The 20,586-nt window shown below is 37.6% G+C and overlaps 2 long non-coding RNA genes across 3 annotated transcripts in view; both read right to left on the bottom strand.

Moving 5' to 3' along the window:
- LOC114161309 (uncharacterized) overlaps positions 1 to 18,324 on the bottom strand; it is an 81,737-nt gene extending 63,413 nt beyond the window's left edge. Inside the window, exons 1-2 of one of the 2 annotated variants that reach the window (XR_003598983.1) lie at positions 18,226 to 18,324; positions 7,083 to 7,207 (exon numbers count right to left, since the gene is read on the bottom strand). This is a non-coding gene — a long non-coding RNA (uncharacterized LOC114161309). The remainder of the gene's footprint in view (positions 1 to 7,082; positions 7,208 to 18,225) is intronic. The other variant, XR_003598984.1, reaches the window with a different exon arrangement.
- A 579-nt stretch (positions 18,325 to 18,903) lies between these two features.
- LOC114161311 (uncharacterized) lies at positions 18,904 to 20,046 on the bottom strand. Its single transcript, XR_003598986.1, has 2 exons — positions 19,723 to 20,046; positions 18,904 to 19,655 (listed from the first exon to the last, which is right to left on the bottom strand). It is a non-coding gene; the product is annotated as an uncharacterized LOC114161311 (long non-coding RNA).
- Between the last annotated feature and the right edge of the window lie 540 nt (positions 20,047 to 20,586).

Genomic DNA, 20,586 nt, shown 5'->3' on the forward strand with positions numbered 1-20,586 from the left:
ATTACCCAGAACGCACCCCTGCACACATCAGTCTCATTATCCTTCTCCCTCGACTCAGAGACACTGGGTAAATAGCTCTGTCTGTCGGGAGATGAAGAATCAACAACATAATGAGACTGCAGATGATGAGCCTGTGTGCATATGCGGATGTGAGCCTGTGTGCATATGTGGATGTGAGCCTGTGTACATCAGCCCTGGATGCTCTGCTTGAAGTTTACTTGCTCAGATTAGAGTTTGAATTAGCCCGTGACTCAACAGCACTAGCTAGAATGCAGGATTGCATGAGAAACCGCACAATAAATATAATAAAGTGAAGCGAAGCCTTTAATTTATTCGGAACTTGTTTATCAGCTGAAATAGAAGCCATGTGGAATGGTTGCTTAAGAAATCCGGCGGATTGAAATCATGCTTTTGATGGAAACCATGATCCCCGCAGTCTACGCCTGGATTTAACTGCTGGATTCTTGTATAACAGTTTGTCATATTTTTTGCAGAAAGAGTGACATGAACTATGATTTTTCATGCAAAAGCAAACTGAGGAAACCTTTAAAGTGTCTCAGTGACAAATGGGAATTTGATGAATTCGCTTTAGCAAAACTGAAGTAAATAAACAACTTTAGTGATTCAAAACCTCCTCGAATTCTAAGTCTTTCTTCCCTTTGTAGTCTCTCTACCTCAAAAAACATTGTTCCATCCATCTTTGTCATTTTAGAAAACAAAACGCCTTGAAATATTCATTGTTCTCCCAAACAAGTCAAGTCATTGTCCAAATAACACAGCAGCATACGGACCTTCATGTCAGCGCTAACAGTATGGCAGCAGTCATTATGTCTGGCAATGGTCGAAGGTCAGAGGTTAGGGAACATTCACCATTAAAGGAGCCTCTTCTATCAACACGTTTGTATATAGCAGGAAGGGGCAGAGCGGTTCCCATCACTACACACATCACTTGGTCTGGTCTTGTGATTGATGGCACACATTATAATGATCTGGAGGGAAATTAATGGAAATGGAATGATGATGACAGAAATGAAACAGTTATACTGTAAGCACCAATTTTATTGGTTTGACTCATTGCCAATACATTAATAAACTCCAGTTCTGTGGTGCACTTAGTTGTTGAAAAAGCATTTTATACAAACGAAATAATTGAAAATGCTCTGAACATGACATGGTCTTTTTTTAGCAAAAAGACATGGTTGTCTGTACACATCTAGACATATTTCAGTGTTACATCTGTATAAAAACACAGTAAAATATTTGCAACATAAAGACATTCTATGCTTTTTAAATTTCAGCTAGAGCTCAGCTAGGTGTTTAGCTCAAAGCTAAATATCTATTGAGTTGATGATATTTATTAACTTGCTGATACCTGATAAGTGGACTATTTAAATAAAAGCTGGATCTTGTGAACCTCCATTTAACTTCTGTTGGTGAGCTGGCGCAGTCACTGATGCTGTAGATCCATTGGTAAGCTCCCAATGGATCTACAAAATATCTGTTTTGCTATTAAAACGACTCATCATACGTTTTAAGCTGAAATGTTGAACTTGTCTAGAAGAAACAATGACAAAGAGGTGAAATGAGCAACAATGAGTAACCATATATTTTGAGGCTAGATATTTAGCATTCTACCTTAATATTTTTGCTTCCTAATTAATAATTAGCCACAGCCTGTCATCCATCTAATGGGTTATTCCAGCAAGATAATGCCCCATCTCACTCTTGTTCTAGGACCCCACATCACTCAGATCTCAATGTAATAAATAGATCATCTATGGTGTGGCGGAAAAAGGAAATGTGCTAAATTTGGGACGGGAACAGAGGCAATCAGTCTAGTCTAAAGAGCAAATCTAGACAAAAGTATCCATATAATGCTACAGCTAGAGATGTACTATTTTATTAGATTACGTAACAATATGATTTGTAATGAACAGCCACATCTATCACGTCACCGAGTAGAAGTAAGAGTTAGCTGAAAAAAGGCTCCCAGGGCCAATGATTGAAATGTGTCTAACACAACTTAGAAACAAAGGCCTGTTCTCCCTGTGGACTACACGCTGAAAAGCACTGAGCTGATGATAGTAAAGTGAGAACAGCCCAGTGAGTCTCCAACTGAGGGTGGTAGACAGGGAAAGGAGGGGAGTGTGAGAAAGAGGGAGGAGGTGAACGTGATAACCTTGTCTCTCGTTCATTGCTGTCTGCTCAGTGATTTAATTTGGTCGCGCCGTCACACCTGGGCTAAAGCTCATCCATCACAGGTACTGCAAGATCCCTCTGTTTCTGGCTCTCTTTCTTCATCCTTCCATTCTTCCAATGCCATCTTTCTCCGTTCTTCACTCTGATTCCTACATTTATTCTTTCAAGCTCGCTCTCCATCTATTTGTCTGAATCCGTCCACAATAAGACGTCTTCATGTCACTCTTTTTCAGCCTGTGTGATGTCTCCGTCTATGTACGGTATGTACCTTTACTCAGAGATTTCTGGCTCTCCAGGGAATTTTAGTCCCATTGGGTGTTTTTTTTCTCTTCTAAATGTACTAGAAACTGAGCAACAAGAATATAAGTTGTCTTTTGTCATCTCCAAAAAGTGTCTGATATTTTTAGAAAAGCCTAATTTACTCTTTATAAATTACAGCATTAATATATCAATGTGGAGGTTTTAGTAAGTTTTAGATAGAATGATAATATAACAATACTTTTTACAAGAACCAAGTCCCCTAGTTTGAATTTTATTTATTTTTACTTTTCCACAATGAGTAAAAAGTTTACATCCAGGTTCAAATATTTTCCCCACTAATATTTAGGCATCCATGCCTATTGTTTATATAGCCAACAAGTATATGGGGTTATTGTGGCAAAATATATAACAATTGTTGGTGGTTGATATAGTTGATTTTGGCAATGGCAAAGAACACAACTTTTGTATATTTCTCTTAAGATTGAGGTCGGGGTGAACATTGAGGGGCTTTATGCCTGGCCAGCTTTATCTATACCAAAACTGCTTTTGATAAGTGCTTGGGATTATGGCTTATTGGAAAACCCAGTTGAGCCAAAGCTTTACTCATCTAGCCCAGATTGTCACCACCAGATGAAAGGAAAGTGGTAAAGATGTTCAGAAACACTCCAAGATCACCAGAGATCAAGCCTAAAGTGAAAAGTAGTATCACTATTCAAAGCACAAATGTAACAGGAAATATCACAAGGTTGTGCAACATAAAAATGTCACAATATTTCTCATCTAAACAAAGTCTGTCCAGTTACTGTCAATATGAAACTTTCTGATGAGGATCGTCACCTTGACATTTATGTGAAATTGATAAATTTATGTTAAATTGTTCACAATTCTTGAGATGCACCATTATCTTGACAAAGTCAACCAACTCGGGTCATTCTGCCCGATTTATAAATCATTTGCATTCTAATGTTTTTGATGCTTGGCATTAAAAACAAGTTGTCAAATAGAAGATAAGAATGTGTTGTAAACATTTGAAAATATCACAACTAGCCATCTTATCCATTAAGACAACTAAACATGGCTTCAGATTTTAACTAGAACTATTTCAATTTGTTGTGCTTATTGCGTTTAGGACCATTCTGGAACTATATAATGGAAATAATAGACAAATCAAACCAGGAATGTGATAGTCTGAACTGATGAGAAATACTGATAGATGAGAAACTCATCCCTGCGTTTATCTTTAGTCACATTGATTACTGCAACAGTGTTCTCACAGGACTGCCATTTAATATCACCTTAAAATTTTTCAATTGCGCAAGATGGTGCATTTAGAAACAAAGGAAAATCTGGAATTTGAAACTTTCAACTATAAAAAAATAAAAGTTAACACATTTCTTTTTAAGATAACGTCCAATAACACCTGCTAAAAAGAATTTGCAGATAGAAAAGCGATAAGTGAAAGTAATTTCATTTAGTTGCCCTTTACAAAGAAATAAGTTATGATAATTCATTTGTCTATTCACCGGTAGATATAAGAGAGTATGATAAGTAGAAACACTATTTACACGAGTGTATTGAATTCTTTGTATTTTGTGATTGTTTCCCCACAGGTCTGTGTCATGCAAACATTAGTGCATCCCCATGACATGTTGGTACAGTCCTCAGAGCGCTCGGCTGGATTCCTGGCTCAGCTTGGGCCAATCTAATCAACGCATCCTGCAGGGGACATGGGACCCACCTGCTGTCAGTCCATGGGAAGACGCTACACACCTTAGCTCATCCAAGTGAATACAACAAACCACATCACATCCCACTGTAAGTGCATTCAGATTTATATTTACACATGATAAAAAAAAATCTGGGGTCGGTAAGTCTTAGAGTGATAGCTGACAAAATGCTCTCATATATAAAATTTAAGTCTTTGTGTTTACTTAATTTGTCACACAGTTTTGCCATCCAAGTAGTAAGTAGTAACCCTGGTAATGACTTTGCCACATTAAAGTGACGGGAGGAGTTTTGTGTACATCATTTGAGAAAAAAAAATTAAGAAATATCTTAAGATGGAAACATTTCTCTCTCCTCAGCAAACTTTACAATCGATCAAATTTGTCAGGGAGTTCAGGTAGATATGCACAAGTGCACTCACACAAAATGTGCCCATGCTCCTGTTTACAAAGTAGGTGAAAGAGTCATAGATCACTGCATCAATTTTCAAACACTAATTTTTTTTATATTGATAGAAGGTAGGCCTGTCACAATAGCAAATTTTGCTGAACGATTAATTGTCTCAAAAATTATTGCGATAAACGATAATATTGTTTGAACATCTTTTTACACTGATTTAATGGAAGTAATAATGCATGCGATTTCCTGCCAAAGATAGATACACTTTATTTTCAAAAGAACACTAAACACTGGAACTGGTAAACAAAATAAACAAAACAACCAAAAACAAAAATAAAATGGATTTTCAGTCTCCATTAACAAAAACTAAACAACATAAAGCCAAAGTGGAAATAAATACTGCATTCAACCAAAAGAGTGCAGATTATGAAGTCTGTATACTATATTGCCCTTCAGTAATAATTAGATTTAAATAGAGAAGATGGGCACATCGACTACCTGATGCAATAGTTCACACTGTGTGTTACGGTAGATCGTCGTGACCCCTCCGATCCAAATCAGGGGTTTTCCCCGACTGGGATCTTAACGCAGCCTGTTGAATGTGACAGGTAACCAATCAGAAAGCACGGATTCTCTCAGTCTTTCTGAGGGGAAATTACAGAGGGGAATCCCAAACAGCTGACACGGCGCAACCCAAAGTCCAGCGGACATTGGAGATGATATGTGGAAACAACATTAATGTTTATTCAACATGCAAAGAATATAGAAATGACAAGAGGAGGAGTTGGAGCGAAATTGCTACAGCAGTTGGTAAACCCGGTAACTTTTCAGCTGTTCTTCGTTAATGTGAGGTAAATAGGTTATAATGATTTTCATTCAGTCAGGACTGAAACTAGCCACATGCATTGCAGGTAGATTGTAGTAAAGCATTGATTAATGTCTGGTTTTAAAATTAGTTCACTGGACTTGTAGCCATTATTTTGTGCCCATTGTTGGACACCACACGGCAGGAACGAACCCGATTGAACAGTTATACCTAGGATTTCTGTCGGCTAATGTGTGGTCTGTCAGGTTTTGAAAATGAGCTGACAGCTCTAAGATCGTGTCGTGTGGCTGGGCTTTACACTAAGGAAATGAGGAAGGGAAAATGACGTCGATAGTTTTAATTTATCGTACGAAACAGGCCTAATAGGAGGTATGTGGCTGAAGTTAACAGAGGGTAGTTTGATCAAAAAAGCTATTTGGCTGGGGACAGCTTTGTTTTTAACAGATTAGCAGGATGTCATAATTTTTTTTTGTTGCTTCAAATTAAGATAAAGAATATGGACTTAAAAGCTTATCAAAATACATAGCATAGAATAGAATAGTATAGGAATAGCCAGTATAACAACAGCATCAAGATCAAAAGGTGGTAGAAATATGTACAAAAAAAAATTGTGAACAAACATTTCATCTAGAGAGGTACATTGACTATGTTATTAATCAATGATTTTTTCAGCATGGTGGTTCAAGTATCACCTGTTCAACAAATGGTATTTTCATGTCTATAAGACAGAAATGACTTTTCAGATAAAATCCCATGCATCTATTTACCAGTACATTACAAACATTTAAACACACTTACCAGGCATTTTATAAGGTACAGCTGAGGTTATCACATTGCACCAACAAAATGCATTAGGTATGCAAATTCTAAAGGTGACTTGCTGAATTTCAAAGTGCTAAACAAGGGGAATTTAGGTGTCTTTATCATAGCACTGAATTCCAGTGGCCCTGATAGTGAAAAGATTTCAATCCATTAGAGCACTTTTGAAATTTGATGAAAGAGTAGATTGGCATCATGGATGTGCATCAAATCTGCTGCAAATTTATGATGTAATCATGTTGATATGGACCATAATCTGAGGAATTTTTCCGACATGTTGAAACTAATTTGTGCAACAGGGAGCAACATGGGACTCAGGACTATTCTGTTCCTATTTTATCTCTTAATTGTAAAAGTTTGGATTTCGTTCAGATATTAATATTCCAAGTCAGAAAACTGGACCAACTGACAGTCTAATAGACTGTAAATCCATGAAGCCTCACTGCATTCATGTTTGAAAGTAAACTAATGATTTTTTTTTTCCTTTGCTCACTGATAATTTGTACTACTCTCAGCCCAAATCTACATGAACACATGGGTCAGTTTACTTACCTAAGTACGTATTAATTACATTATGGACATTGCATGTGAAAAGATGGGTTGCTATTGATCTGTTTGACCACAAGATGCTAATCAATTAATTTCCCATTCAGGCCTCAGCATAGACCTCCCACTCTGCATAGCGCTAAGTGATTCCTAATTAACAAATCCTCTCCAGGAAATGCAGTACCTCCTAATGTCTGTGTGTGTGCATGTGTTTGTGTGTTTGCATGAGAGAATAATTGTATGCCCATGCATTTAGATACATCAGCAGTAGCATTGCACACTTGTAGGTGAATGTGTTCCGGTTTACTTTCAAATGGAGTTGGCAGCGTACAAGGTGGGCTGGTTGGCAATTTCTTGACCCGGTGGCCTCAAAGGAGCGGAAGTTGGCAGGGAAAACACTCTCCTTCTTCGCAGATGTTCTTATAAATATACCTAAAAAAACAAATAAAAAAATAATTTCCACTGTCACTTAAGATGAGTGTTATTTAATAAGCAGCTCATGTCTTCAGTACTGTTTGGTTTAAGTTTAGAGAAGAAAGAAAATATCAGAAAAGCATTGCCAGACTTTGTAACAAGTGGGAATTTTCTACCATGTTATTCATTTGGAATTTTAAAATAGCATAAATACAAATAAAAAGAGACATCTTGAGTGCAGCATGCTCTCTGAGGTCATGCTGGTTTTCTGCCATGCTTTGGCACTCACTGAAACCGTGGCAATAGGATTTTCGGGCCAGAATTACAATCCAGCTTTCATCCTAGACGGGACTGTGGGATATTTTATTAACAAAGGAGAGAAAAAAAACGAGACCGAAAAAGACAGGGTTGCTTTTGCCTTTGCTCTTTTTTTAAAGGTGAAGGTGAAGGGCATGCTGAAAGATGATGTTACAGGGAGAAGTAAAAAAAAATTCTCTTCTCCACAGCCCCACCCCCATCCCCCATCTGCTTTTTCCCTCTCCTCTTCTCATTTTGCCCTTCTTCATTCCACCCTCTCGATCCACTCTCACCCCCTGCCTTTCCCCCTTAGACAAGAAACCCAGATAACCCTGCATCACCACATCAAAGAAGAGATGAGAGGAAGATGGATAGATGGGGACGGAAGGAGGCGGAGTGGGAAAACTCAGGGAGGCGTTTCAACAAAAGGTGGAGGTCAGAAGAAAAGAGGGAGAGGAGCGTGATAAGGAGGTGGAGCAGAAGTGGGAATGGAGTGCAAAGAAGATGGGAACACCTGAGCGGGAGTGAGATCTTCATTTCTATCCCTGTATGTCTCCCTTAGTTTCCCCGTCTCTCTCACACACACATAGCTTGGATGTCTAAGGTTTTTTTTCCCCATATGATGAGCGAGTGAACAGTTCAATTAGCCAAAGCTGCCAAAGCTCGTTGAGTCTGCGTTCCCCTCTCATCAGACGCAGCTGTCCAGCAAAAGCAGGAACATCAAAGTCCCCCTTGATACACTGAGTGTTGCACTTCCCTCTGATGTGTATGAGAGTGTGTGCATGTATGTGAATGCGTGTTCAACTGTAAGATCACTCAGCAGCTACTCTGACCCATGTCCCAGCTAGCAAGGAGAATGATAATTAAGTGAAAGACATTTGCTGACATGTTCACAATTTGCTCTCATCTGTGGAGGATCGTTTCTGCCATCAACTCAGATTATGCTTCATAATATCTCATGTCATGTTGGTATTCAACTTTGACTTAATTTTCATGATGACTTTCAATCTGGAGCAGATGGGTTCTTGTTTAATTTTGAAGCATAGAATGTAAAGTTGTAGTGCATTTTGTTTGTAGTTAGAAATTGGATTATTTGAGTTCTATGTCAAAGAAATCAACTGGAACTCTACTTGAAGGTTTTTTCACTATGACCAGTTTAAAAATGTATATCGCTGCTGCTGAAAAAAAAAATATCAAAAGACAATGAAAAATAAAAAGTGACTGATGCAATAATAAATTAGCATGTATATGGCTGATGAAAGATTAACATGCATTTACACACAATGTGAAATTGATTGTTTTTGCAATATTGCATTTGAATTGTTCTTTTTACTGTTTGTACTGGTTCTTCAATAAACAGCTTCAATAAATTTCAGAATCAAGAATTGGGTACCGTCAATTGGGGGTCTTCAATAAATATAAAATATACAGACTCAAATACACACATGCTCCCTAAATAATGTTTAATTATTTTTTTCCTTTTAAGTTAAATAAAAACTACACACTTTTATAGTAATCAACAACCATTTACATCATAACTGATAGAACTAATTTAAATTGGCTTGCTTCCCAGCACAGACCTGGAGAACTTGAATACTTTAAAGTTTACTTGTATAGCACATTTCAGCAACAAGGTAGTGGTGTTATATCAAGTCCATAGGACCACTGATGGTGCAAGCTACTGAATTGCAGCTATCGTTGCCCCTGGGCAGCCTGACAGAGATTAGGCTGCCATGCACTGGCACCACTGGTACTGAGCACAAGACATGATCACAACTTCCTTCTTCACAAAATGTTAACCAAAAAAAGAGTAGTGATAGTAGGGTTTTCCTTTTGTTTTTGGGAAAAGACCACAAGCCATTTCTCATTTATTTTGATCCTACCAACCTAGAATGCCATGTGCAGTCACAGGTCCGGTTGGCATTCACATATGCACTCGAATCATCAGTTCACTTTAATTTAATCTAGACCTAGGTTTTTAGGCAGATCAGTGTTCGCATTTCTGGTCTGCATCAGAGTTTATTTGCCCATGACCTGCCCAAACTAATTGGACTTTCTAGGCATACAAACAAATGTTTGATTAAAGTGGACTAAAAAGGGCTGGTGTGAATGAACCTGAGTTTCACCCTGAAGATGTTGCTCAATTTAAATGAAAACCGTATAGAACTGAGCTGGAACGAGCCACTGAGCTCGGTGCTAGTGGAAAAGGGTGATTAGACCTTTACTCTCCATTCCTGCTTTCAGATGCATTTGAACCCAGGAGAACAGGAAAAGATCACAGAGAGGCCAAGAGAGAGGAAGTGGGGGAAAAAAAGATAAATGAGGTCTTCAGTTCTGCTTTCGTGTCAGGGCAGAAGAATACATGAGGTGAAGTTTGAAGAACAAGGGTCAGATGACCCTTGTTGAGTATGAGGTCAAGAGTGAGACTTAGAGAGATTATGGAAAGGCTGAGGCCTGTGGGTGGTGTGTCGGGAGAGGAGAGAGATGAAGGAGAAGAAGACATTTAAAACATCAGGAAAAAATATAACAAGAAAATAATGACATCAAGTCAAAAGGACGGATAACAAAAACAAGTACAAAAACGAAGAGTGATTGCATGCCCTGCCAACTGGGGGCAGTTCCTCCACTTTTTCCCCACATACAATTTTCGTCACTTAACTACATCTGCATACGTTGTGCTTTCAACCACTAAACTTTTACCATATTCTGCTCATTCAGAACATTGCAGCTGTGTCTTTTGGTATTGACATCTTGTATGGTTTATGACATGTTTAAGTTTTTGTGATAACCTTAAGTTCCATTGAAATGAATGGAACATCCCCCATAATTTCTGAAAAATTCTGCTAGAAGTTTGTAGCAGAATTTTCAGTAGTTATCAGTTAACTACTTCCATGTACTTTCAGCTAGAAATGCCATTCAAACTTTAAAATGTAGTCACATCCTTCAACTACTTTGGTTTATTCAGTTTTTTAATATCTTTTACAGTTTTCATAAAAAATGCTGACCCAGTAACTGAGGGTTCCCAACCTAATCCTTCCAGCCCTAATTCAAACCCTAATTCCATATCTAATTCCAACGCAAATGCCAACCCTCCTTCCAACCCTAATTCCAGCAAATTTTAGTTTTTACAAGGGTTTTTTCACACTGAATGGACTATGTTGATGTAGTTTTATTTGCATTTTGCAGGCTTTTGCTTTATTCTACTGTTTCTGTCTATATCTTACATTTCTGCAAGTCTTTTGCAGCTAACTTCAAATACTTTGCAATTTTCACTAAAAATATTCAGCTCACAACATTCACACTGCATTTTCGCTGGAAATGTAATCATTTCTAGTTTAAGTCGCAGAGAATCTGATCTACATGCAGACTGCAGTATCCAGATTATTAAATTTGTGAGGACAGTGGCTCCAGGGAGCTCAAGTATTAAAGAGGAGAAGTAGTTTTACAAGTACTAACCTGAGCTGCTTACAGTGAGGTTGTGACAAGAAACAGTGGATCCCTCGTGGACACATTAGACAAAAATCCCTAAATGGATACAGTTTGTGGAGGGGTGGGACGGGATTGCTTAAGGCAGAATGGTTGCATCAGAGCTGTAGATTCACTTTTAGGATTTGTTTTTGCAATTTCAAATTTTTGTATATTTTCCCTATTTTGCTTCTTTCATCTTACATTTGTTCCAATTCAGGCACCAGGAATACCTCAATTGTAGTTCAAAGAGCATGCCGAGCCAAGAAACCGAAACCCCCCTTTTTTTGCGTGTCATGGCAAATATCAGCTACAGTAAATAATGAATTACCTAAATGCTACTGTCTGTTTGATAGCTGGTATTTAGTTAGGGGTGGATTTATCAAAGCTTTTTAATTCTTGGCATTCGTGCAACGGGAGGAATCTGACAGGAAAAACCAAACAATTCTGGGATTATTAGAATACAAGGACAGTTATGTGAGAAAAATGTAGTTCAAGTTCAAGAACATTCGTGAAGCCCATTTTTAAATTATGTCAGTAAGCGTTAATATTAAGAGGAACTGAAGAAGCAGCACTTCAGTCCATGTGAATGTTGCTCTGAGCTTATTCAATGAAGCTTCTTGGATATCAACTCTGAAAACATCTTTTATTAGAAAAACATGAAATAAAAAAAATCTACTGATTCAAGAAACCAAATGTAGATGAAAAGGAAACAAATGCTTTTTATGCAGAGATAAATTTACTTACAAATAGCTGTTAAATGGTTACTTTTCCTACTTCTATTTATCTGAGCTTTTTAAAACCTGTAATATTTGGAGTCTTTTATGTCTTGATTACCTTGGTGATTAGATGTCCTTATTGCTATTAACCTATAAACATGTAATTAAATTTAAATCTCAAACAAAATTATGCTTTTACCACCATGTATCATTGTAGGAGTGGTGCCTTGTTTCGATACCTGTCCTAATGTCCTCTAATAAACCTCAAAGCACCTGAAGTTCAATTCAATTCAAGTTTATTTATATACAGCAATTTCACAATAAATAAAATCTCAAGACATTATACAAAAAAGAAAGAAGATTATTTTGCACACAAAGCAACTTAATAAATAAGGCAATTAGTTGTGCTGAATGTTATCTAAGGGTATCAGAGGAAAGGGGACTGATTAATTGTAAAATAATTTACATTCAGACTCCTAGTGTGTGTTCTTCACTGTCTCTCACATGTAGTTTTATATGCACTGCATAAAGCTACTGAGTCTTACTGAGTGAAGAGTCAAAGCAAATTTTTTTACTGTTGGGAGATTTTGTACCTTTTCCAAAAAGACCCTTGAGACTGAAACAGAAACCGAGCTGCGCTGGCAACCGTATTTGTTCCGGTGGGCTGTCCAAGATTCCTCTCAGTTCTAAAACATAAAGTGAGTAACCCAGTTTGTGAAGGATTTGGTCATGGGAAGAACCGCTGCAGCTCCGCCAGCGCCACAAAAACAGACCCAGACGAAGACGAATAATGTGTGCAGCTATTGTCACACTTGGACTCTGAGTCATTCCCAGTTCCTGCCTTTGATCCTGGCAAAAGACTTAGCATTTTGTGTGTGGGTGTGAGGGCGTGTGTAGCATGAAGAAGATGCTGATGTGGAACAGGTTTGTTGCTAATACAACCAGTCTCCCCTCTGCATGCCTTGTGGTCATCACAGGGAATGTTAGTTCTCACAGCTCCTGCAGACTTACACACAACATCCACCCACACACACCCAAACACACATGTTCCATATACAAACACGCAGATCAGTTCACACACTGATCCTCTGATCTACGAAGCCTGTGTAAACCGTCAAGAGGAAGATGTCATTTTACACCCCGAGGAGCTCATACGGTGTAATTTAAAAAGATAGAACAAATTAGCTGGGAATTCATTATGTGGTTATAATCAGGAAAGCGGCATTATGGGAGTGTTTTAAATTCCAGCTGAACTTCAAAGGATGTATAACAGCAACTGAAATATATCCTTCACTGCCTTCTTCATGCAAAATTTCATTTGAATAGCTCTTGTTTAACCCACAATGTGGGCACTCCAACCAAAGCCACACTCATTTGTTAACATATTTTGCCAATGTATGTGTGTAGTTTCAGGCATGTGAAGGAGATTTGTTATGATTTCTCGTATCTGTGGGATACTAAACCCGATACACATACGAAAATCAACGCAGGGAAGAAAGAGGTCCAGACACCAAACAATATGTGTTTAGATTCATGTTTGCCCATTTACTTCCACTTTGTTTGCTTTCTCTGTAGGCCTGGGTAGCATAAGTGTGGGGGTTGTACTTGGCTCTGAGATGTATGTGGGCATAAAAGACTAGGAGGTTGGGGGTCGAAGAGGCAGATGTTGGGATTAACCGGTTGGGTTGGATTTGGGGCTGTTAAGCTGTACATAAAGACTGAAGAGGGATGGACGGCTACAAGGGGGGTTGGTTATACCCATGGTTCTACAAGTTCTGGATTTCGGTATTTAATATTAAATACAACTCAAATAATTATCTTTAAAAACATAGCTTTTATTTTCAGTCACATCAAATCATTGATTTTAATATTAATATTGAATTAAATGACTTGAGTTGGCCAGTTAGTTGGTGAGCGAGGAGGGCTCTATTTTTACCACACAGCTGTCGTCCTTCCCTTGTACTGTAATCCACACCCGATAAGTAATTTCTTTAATCCAAATGCTGGTTTCGCACTGCTAAGGCAGAGGTTAAGTGTTGCTAAACAAAAAGTGAGTCTAAAATTGTGAGCCATTTTTTTGGTTTGGGGAATAGCAGAAGCTCCATCATTCTTTACATTTTAAAACCTATCTGTCACCCTGTGATGCAGCGGAATCCTGTCCAGGATGTACACCACCTCTCACATAAAGGTCACCGGAGATGGACACTAGCTTTCCCATGACCCTGCATTAATAACAGGTTATAGACAGTGGGTGGATAGATAGTTGGTCACTCTAAACCAGTGGTGGACAAAAAGGGTCCTTGAGGGCCGACATCCTGCATGTTTTAGTTCCCTCCCTGGTGATAGTAACAACCTTTTGAGCATGTCAATGTTCTTCTTAGACCTTATAATGAGCCATCATCTGATCAAGGTGTGTTAAACCTTGGGAGAGAACTAAAACATGCAGGACGCCGGCCCTCGAGGATCGACTTTGGACACTACTGCCCTAAACTGCTCAATTGATTATTTGTTCTATGTCACTGTGATGAACAAGGGTCTGGTCCTGGGTGTAAATCACCCTTCGACCATTGGAGATTAGAGTTAGCCACCAGCCTAATCCAAATATTGCATTTTTGGTACATCAGGTTAGATCTTATTCTGTTTTAATCACTAGACTTTCTACGCTAGTACAGACCCAGTCCTGAGGCGCTATGCTGTGGTCTACAACTCTGCAGGCCTGAAGGTCTTCTGAGTGGGGATTCCAGCAAGAACAAAAGTAACTCTTGACTACACTGAAAATGGCACACTGGAAGCACTGCATTTTGGAGAACGTCAAGCTATCTGACTCAGGTGTTTGTTTTTTTTGTTTGTAATAAAAGAATCTGTGCTATAAAAACCAGACCCTTGTTCTATGCTTGGCTTCATGCAGGAGATCTGAATCCCTGGCTTTAGAGAAACGATTACTTACTAGTTATTTGTTTTGTAAATCACTGTGACTGACAGCAGCACACTTTCCATTACAGTGTGGACTCTGGTGAGGTTTCCAATTTAACCCAATCAACAACATTTGGCTGTGACTAGATACCGGCAGCGATGCTCTTTCCACTCAGGAATAAGAGAGAAGGCATGCTGATCACGGAAAATAGCCTAACTTCCCATTATCAAAAATCCTTTTTAAAATATGTTTTTTCCAAAAGTAACATGACTGTGTTAAAGTGTATTAATTTTCCTTTCCAATGATACCCACTTTATGTATATTGAAGCAAATAAAACACTTGAATTTTCCCAATAGTTTTCATAAATTTTTGAAAAGCCTGATTAGAACGCATTAAATGCTAATTTTAATGCCACTCCTGACACTGCACTGAAACATTGTCCAAGAAAATCGATTCGGGCATCATGAACAAATAACCAAATGAGCCAACAGTGATGTCATATTAAACCTTAAACTATATGCTTTCTAGGCATACCCAGTTTGTCAAAGGTTGTTTTTTTTGTTTTTTTGTAAATCATAAAAGCATCAAAACCTCCGAACAGATTGTCAAATAGCGAATGAATTATAAAAAATAAACCCCACAAAATGGGTATTAAAATAAAGATTAATTTGTGAGATTTAATATTATATTGGTACTAAACCTGTAGAATCAATGTTTGTGACGCCGAACAAGATGGCTGTTTATGTTAATTCAACATTTAGAAGCGTGGCCAACATGGACTGAATGGCTTTGTTCACTTCCTCTCCTGCCATTGACACACAAAAGGCAGACTACAATACTAAAACAATGCTGAAAATCCACGTCATAATTCAGAACTCCTCCTTCTGTTCATTGATTGGCCAGGTTGAATTGTTAACAAGGGGAATCAAGTTCAATGGAAAAAATTCCAGACACTGTTGAAGACGAGAATTGAGTTGTATAGAATGGCAATGGCCAGGCTAGGTCACCGGGTCTGTAAATATTTGACCAAAGAGCCATTTTAAAAGTGAAATCCCAAGTTATGGCTGCCTTGGATGAGCTATGAGTCATTTGAGGCAACATAAACAGGAATATTTGGAACTTTTTAAATGAAAGGGCATTTACATTAACTGAACATTTAACTTTTGTAGGTGTTTATTTCAAATCCAGAAATAGTATGCGGTTTTGGCGTCTTTTCTTCTGAATAATCCAAAGATAATTCCTTAAGGCAATATTACAAATAATCTCTCTAAAAGTTGCCAGAAACACCTTTGTTGTACATTGGTGTAATGTGTGAAAGAACAAAGACAGTGTGCTGTGGTCCAAATTGCTCAACCCACTCTATGGGCCAGGAACTAAAATTGTCACATTGCCAAATTGGAGTGAATCTGTGGGAGGTGAGATGAACTACACCTCAGACAAATAACAGAGGCTCTTTTCACCTAGAAACACACTGGTATAATACTATGCTGCCGCTGTTAGGTTTGTGTTATTTAACAGAAGAAAAAAGGGAACTTTCACAGTTTGACCACTGTGTAAATTGACAAGATTCGGAAATGTATTGCCATTATTTATTTAGCTACCATAACTATGCAGATGACACATTATGATGTCACCAGGTGACCCTGAATCCACCCAAGCACTGATGCTAAAATCAGATACATGTGTGGATGTGCAACAACTTTCTCCAACTTAACAGAATCAAAACTGAAATTATTATCTTTGGATCTACAGAGGAATGATCTACAGTCAACGCACAGCTTAAGTTATTACAGCTGGAAACTAGCTATCAGACCCGAAATCTGGGTGTAGTGATGGACTCTGATATCAACCTTCAGAGCCACATAAAGTCAGTTATAAAGTCAGCCTTCTATCACCTGAAGAAAATGTCTTGCTGAGACTAATGTCTCAGCAAGATCTAGAAAAACTCATCCATGTGTTTATCTTTAGTCACCTTGATTACTGCAACAATGTCTTAACAGGTTTGCCTAAAAAAACATCAATCAGATCCAGGACGCTACTACTTGTGTTCTCACTAAAACCAGAAAGATAGAACACATCACCCCAGTTCTAAAGTTCCTACACTAAATAAAAAATAAGTCATTTTCTTTGTCATTTTCCAAAAATAACCAACTTGTCCACATATTTGTTGCTTATAAAATTTAACAAATGGAAATAAGGTGTAATACAATATCAAATATATTATTATTTGGTGAATAATATGTGAGATTTGAGCATTTTTATGATAATTTAGCTCTGTATTTCATCAAAAACATAACTTAAATTGGCATGCAAATTTGAAGGAGGAGGCAAAATTACAACTCATTTATAAGATGTGGTTAAAAACAAATTATAAAATAATCCAAAGGCACCTCTGCCATGTGTTTCAAAAGGAACTTTTTTTCTGTGAAAAGGATCATCTTGTCCTTAAAGGGTACAAGTTCTCTGGTGAGAATGAACATGTTGTTCTTTTATTAGTTCACTAATCCCAAGTCCCATAGGTGGGCTGATATTTTTATGAGTATAAAAATATCAGCCCACCTATGGGTTGAAAAAATATTTCAAGCCACAGGAATACAAATTTTAAAATCTTTAGAGATCATATTATCACCCTAATGCTATTTGTGTATTTATATGCATGTTGATTGTGTTGGCAAACTTATTTTAGTTACCATAAGACTGTGATTTTTTCATTTGTTTAAATGCATTGGATTATTCAATAACTAAGAGCTTTTTTCTTGCTTAGTAGATTCATGCATATCATTAAAACATTTGGAAGAACACACCAAATGTATTGCCTGTGTAACCCCCTCAATACCCAGCTCATTATAATAACTTGATATACACCCTTCTTTTTCTTCACTATAGAGCTGTAACAATTCCTCGAATGATTTGAGTGCCTTGACTATTAAAATTCCTCGAGGAGAATTTATGTGCCTCGAAACTTCGCTAAATTGTGTTTTATTATTTAGTGCACCGTGTTGCACCCGAGTCATTATTTGTGGTGGGCAGCGCTGTCACTTCCGCCGATGAATTGTTGCTGCATGCCAGCAGCATGACGTTTAACTCCTGCGTTTTACGAGGTTTTTGGTAGGAAGAACAAAGAGTGAGAGACTGAGAGTGAGCGAGAGTGAGAGAAAACCGAATACTCGATTAATCGTAAAAATAATCTATAGAGTACTCGATTACTAAAATATTCTTCTACAACAGCCCTACTTCACTTCATTAAACACTGGGTGAAAATGACATTCCAATTTATAGAAACTAAGCAAGTATGATTCTCTATTGCACTAATATTAAAAATATTACCAAAAAGAAAAGAATAATTAATATTTAAATAGATCAAAAAAAGCACAGTGGTTTACCTACCAACTCAGGGATGTATTTTTACAACATACAGAAGAAATAATGAACACATTCAATAAATCTTCAAAACTTTTCCTTATATTAAATGATTAAAAGGACACACAACACAAAAATTACTTGAGAAATATAGAATTATACTATTCCCCATTAAATCAATACTCAGTTTTAGGGTGCAAAGTGCAAGTTTACAGTTAGAATCACAGGCGTGTAGAAGCTCACGATTCCCATTAAACACAATGTAAAGAAGCAATCTTACCAGTCTGAAGCTAATCCTCTGACTCAGGATCAAAAGAGCAGTTGTGTGCAGAATCCCTCTTCCTCGTCCTCCCTACCAGAATGCAGGTAAGTGCTGATCAGACCCTTTTCACAGTGACGTCAGACAATGGCCGCCATAACTCAAAACTGGGTATCTTTACTTCCGGTGTGATTTTGCCTTGGGAACCAAGCTGAAAACTTCCCGCATTCTCATAATCTTAAGGATATAATAAAAGGTAAGTTTAATAATAACAGCATTTAAGTGTTAGATAGCTGTTACTAATCATTGTAAATTCCCCATTCTCTATCTGTGTATAAAATAAACAGCCTCCGATCGGAGAGTAAACCACCTAGCAGCAGCTTTAGCCACATTTAGGAAAAATATACTCTCTGTCAGCGCTGTAACGTTTAGAGGTTCACTTTCTGTGTTTTATAAAACAGTGTTTACGTGCTAGATAACCGTTATAAGTCATTGTCAATTTACCATTCTCCAACTGTATTCAAAGGAACCAGCCTCTGATCATGAGTAAACCAGCTAGCAGCAGCTTTAGCCACAGTTAGGAAACATATACACCGCCGCCTGTCAGTGATGTAACTCTGTATCTCTGCTCATTTCCAAGCTCAAATGAGCAACTTCACGTTCAAACACAAGTCCCCCAAAAAACGCAACCGGTGAATCATTATTTTTTATAAGTTTAGAAAAAACAAGACAAAAGCCACAAATAACAGTTGGGCTTGACGATATTTCTGTTTTTCCAGCAACAAAATGCGCATCTCCATGCACTGTTCATGTTTCTGTCACTGCTAACTGTCACAGAGTCTCTCCCAAAGACGCAAAGAAGGAATAAAAATAAATACACAAGAAAATATTAATGTGCTATGATTTGGATAAATAACTTTAATCTGATTACTGGATTTGAAATACGAACTCGTTAGATTATTCGTTACCGAAAAAGTGGTCCGATTAAAGGCATTACAAAGCAGCGGCGACACCGGACATCTCTGCTTATAACAAACAAATCCCTATTTTATGGGATGAGTGGCAACTCCAGTCTATAATTTAATAATCTGATCAAGATTAGAGCCTAAAACGTTATAGTTCAAAAACAGTAAAAAGTTCTGGTTAAGGAACAGTTATGTCACGTAGTTAGCTAGCTAACAAAATTCACTAATGCTAAGCTAACGGTTACGCAAAACAAAAATACCTACCTTCATAGTCAAACAGGTATTGTTCGGTGAAGAATTTGTAGCCTTTGTCTAATTTAGATTTTTTTGTCAGAGAGAACTGGTTTGCAAATCGTGATATATCTTCAAATCTTATTTTAGGCAAATGTTTTAGACTGTGTAAACTCCATGCTCCGGTGATCTGTCTGATCAACATATGCTGTCAGATTTATACATCTCTCTCTCTCTCTCTCTCTCTCTCTCTCTCTCTCTCTCTCTCTCTCTCTCTCTCTCTCTCTCTCTCTCTATATATATATATATATATATATATGACATATATATATATATGAAATAGACAACTTTATCATTACTTACTATGTACACCGGAACTAAGGATACACAGCTTCGAGCCAAAACGGAAGTTGTGTGACGTCATGTGAAAAGCGTTAGCTTCTGTGCTAGCTTAGCTTAACATACTCAACTGAGTCTTAGAAACACAGTTTAACTCGCTCCCTCGTGATGCGCCTCGTTTACAAACTACTTCGCAGTCGCTATAAACAAACGTAACGTGACCAAGGTTTCCCAGAAGTATGTTTCCTCCATGAAAGAAAATCCAGTTCGCCTAGCCCTAGGCTAGCGCCTCGCCACGGTCTCTTTCTTCGTCTACGCTTCCGGTCTCCCACTAGCAAACTCAAAACAGCATAACTATAACTATTAGACACAAATTAAAAAATACTGGGGATTATTCCCTCTTCTTCTTTAAGGTGGTTGGCAAGCAACATTTAGATGGGGGTTACTTATTTCTTTATCTAATATATAAAAACATATTGTCTAACATTAACCCAGGGAAGAATAAAACCATTGTACTACTATTTGTGAGCTACATGTTTTGAAAAAAACCCCTAATACTTTACATCTGGTTTTGGATAAAAAAAACAACAACATATTCTCTAAACAAAAACAATTGATTTTCTGAAAAATCGGGTGACTACACTTTTACTTCTAAAAATGACATCTGATGCAAATTATGATGGTAAGTCATTACGGAAATGATATTCATTTTGAAGCTTCTTGAGAAGCCATGCATGGTTACGTGGTAGACAGAAGAATATTTGATATCATTACAGTCTTAAAATAAAGACCTAATTATAACAAAAATGAATGTACTACAATGGAATCCCGAAATGTTCTGAAACCA

Source organism: Xiphophorus couchianus, chromosome 18 (assembly GCF_001444195.1).
Source record: "Xiphophorus couchianus chromosome 18, X_couchianus-1.0, whole genome shotgun sequence".
Lineage (NCBI taxonomy): Eukaryota > Metazoa > Chordata > Actinopteri > Cyprinodontiformes > Poeciliidae > Xiphophorus > Xiphophorus couchianus.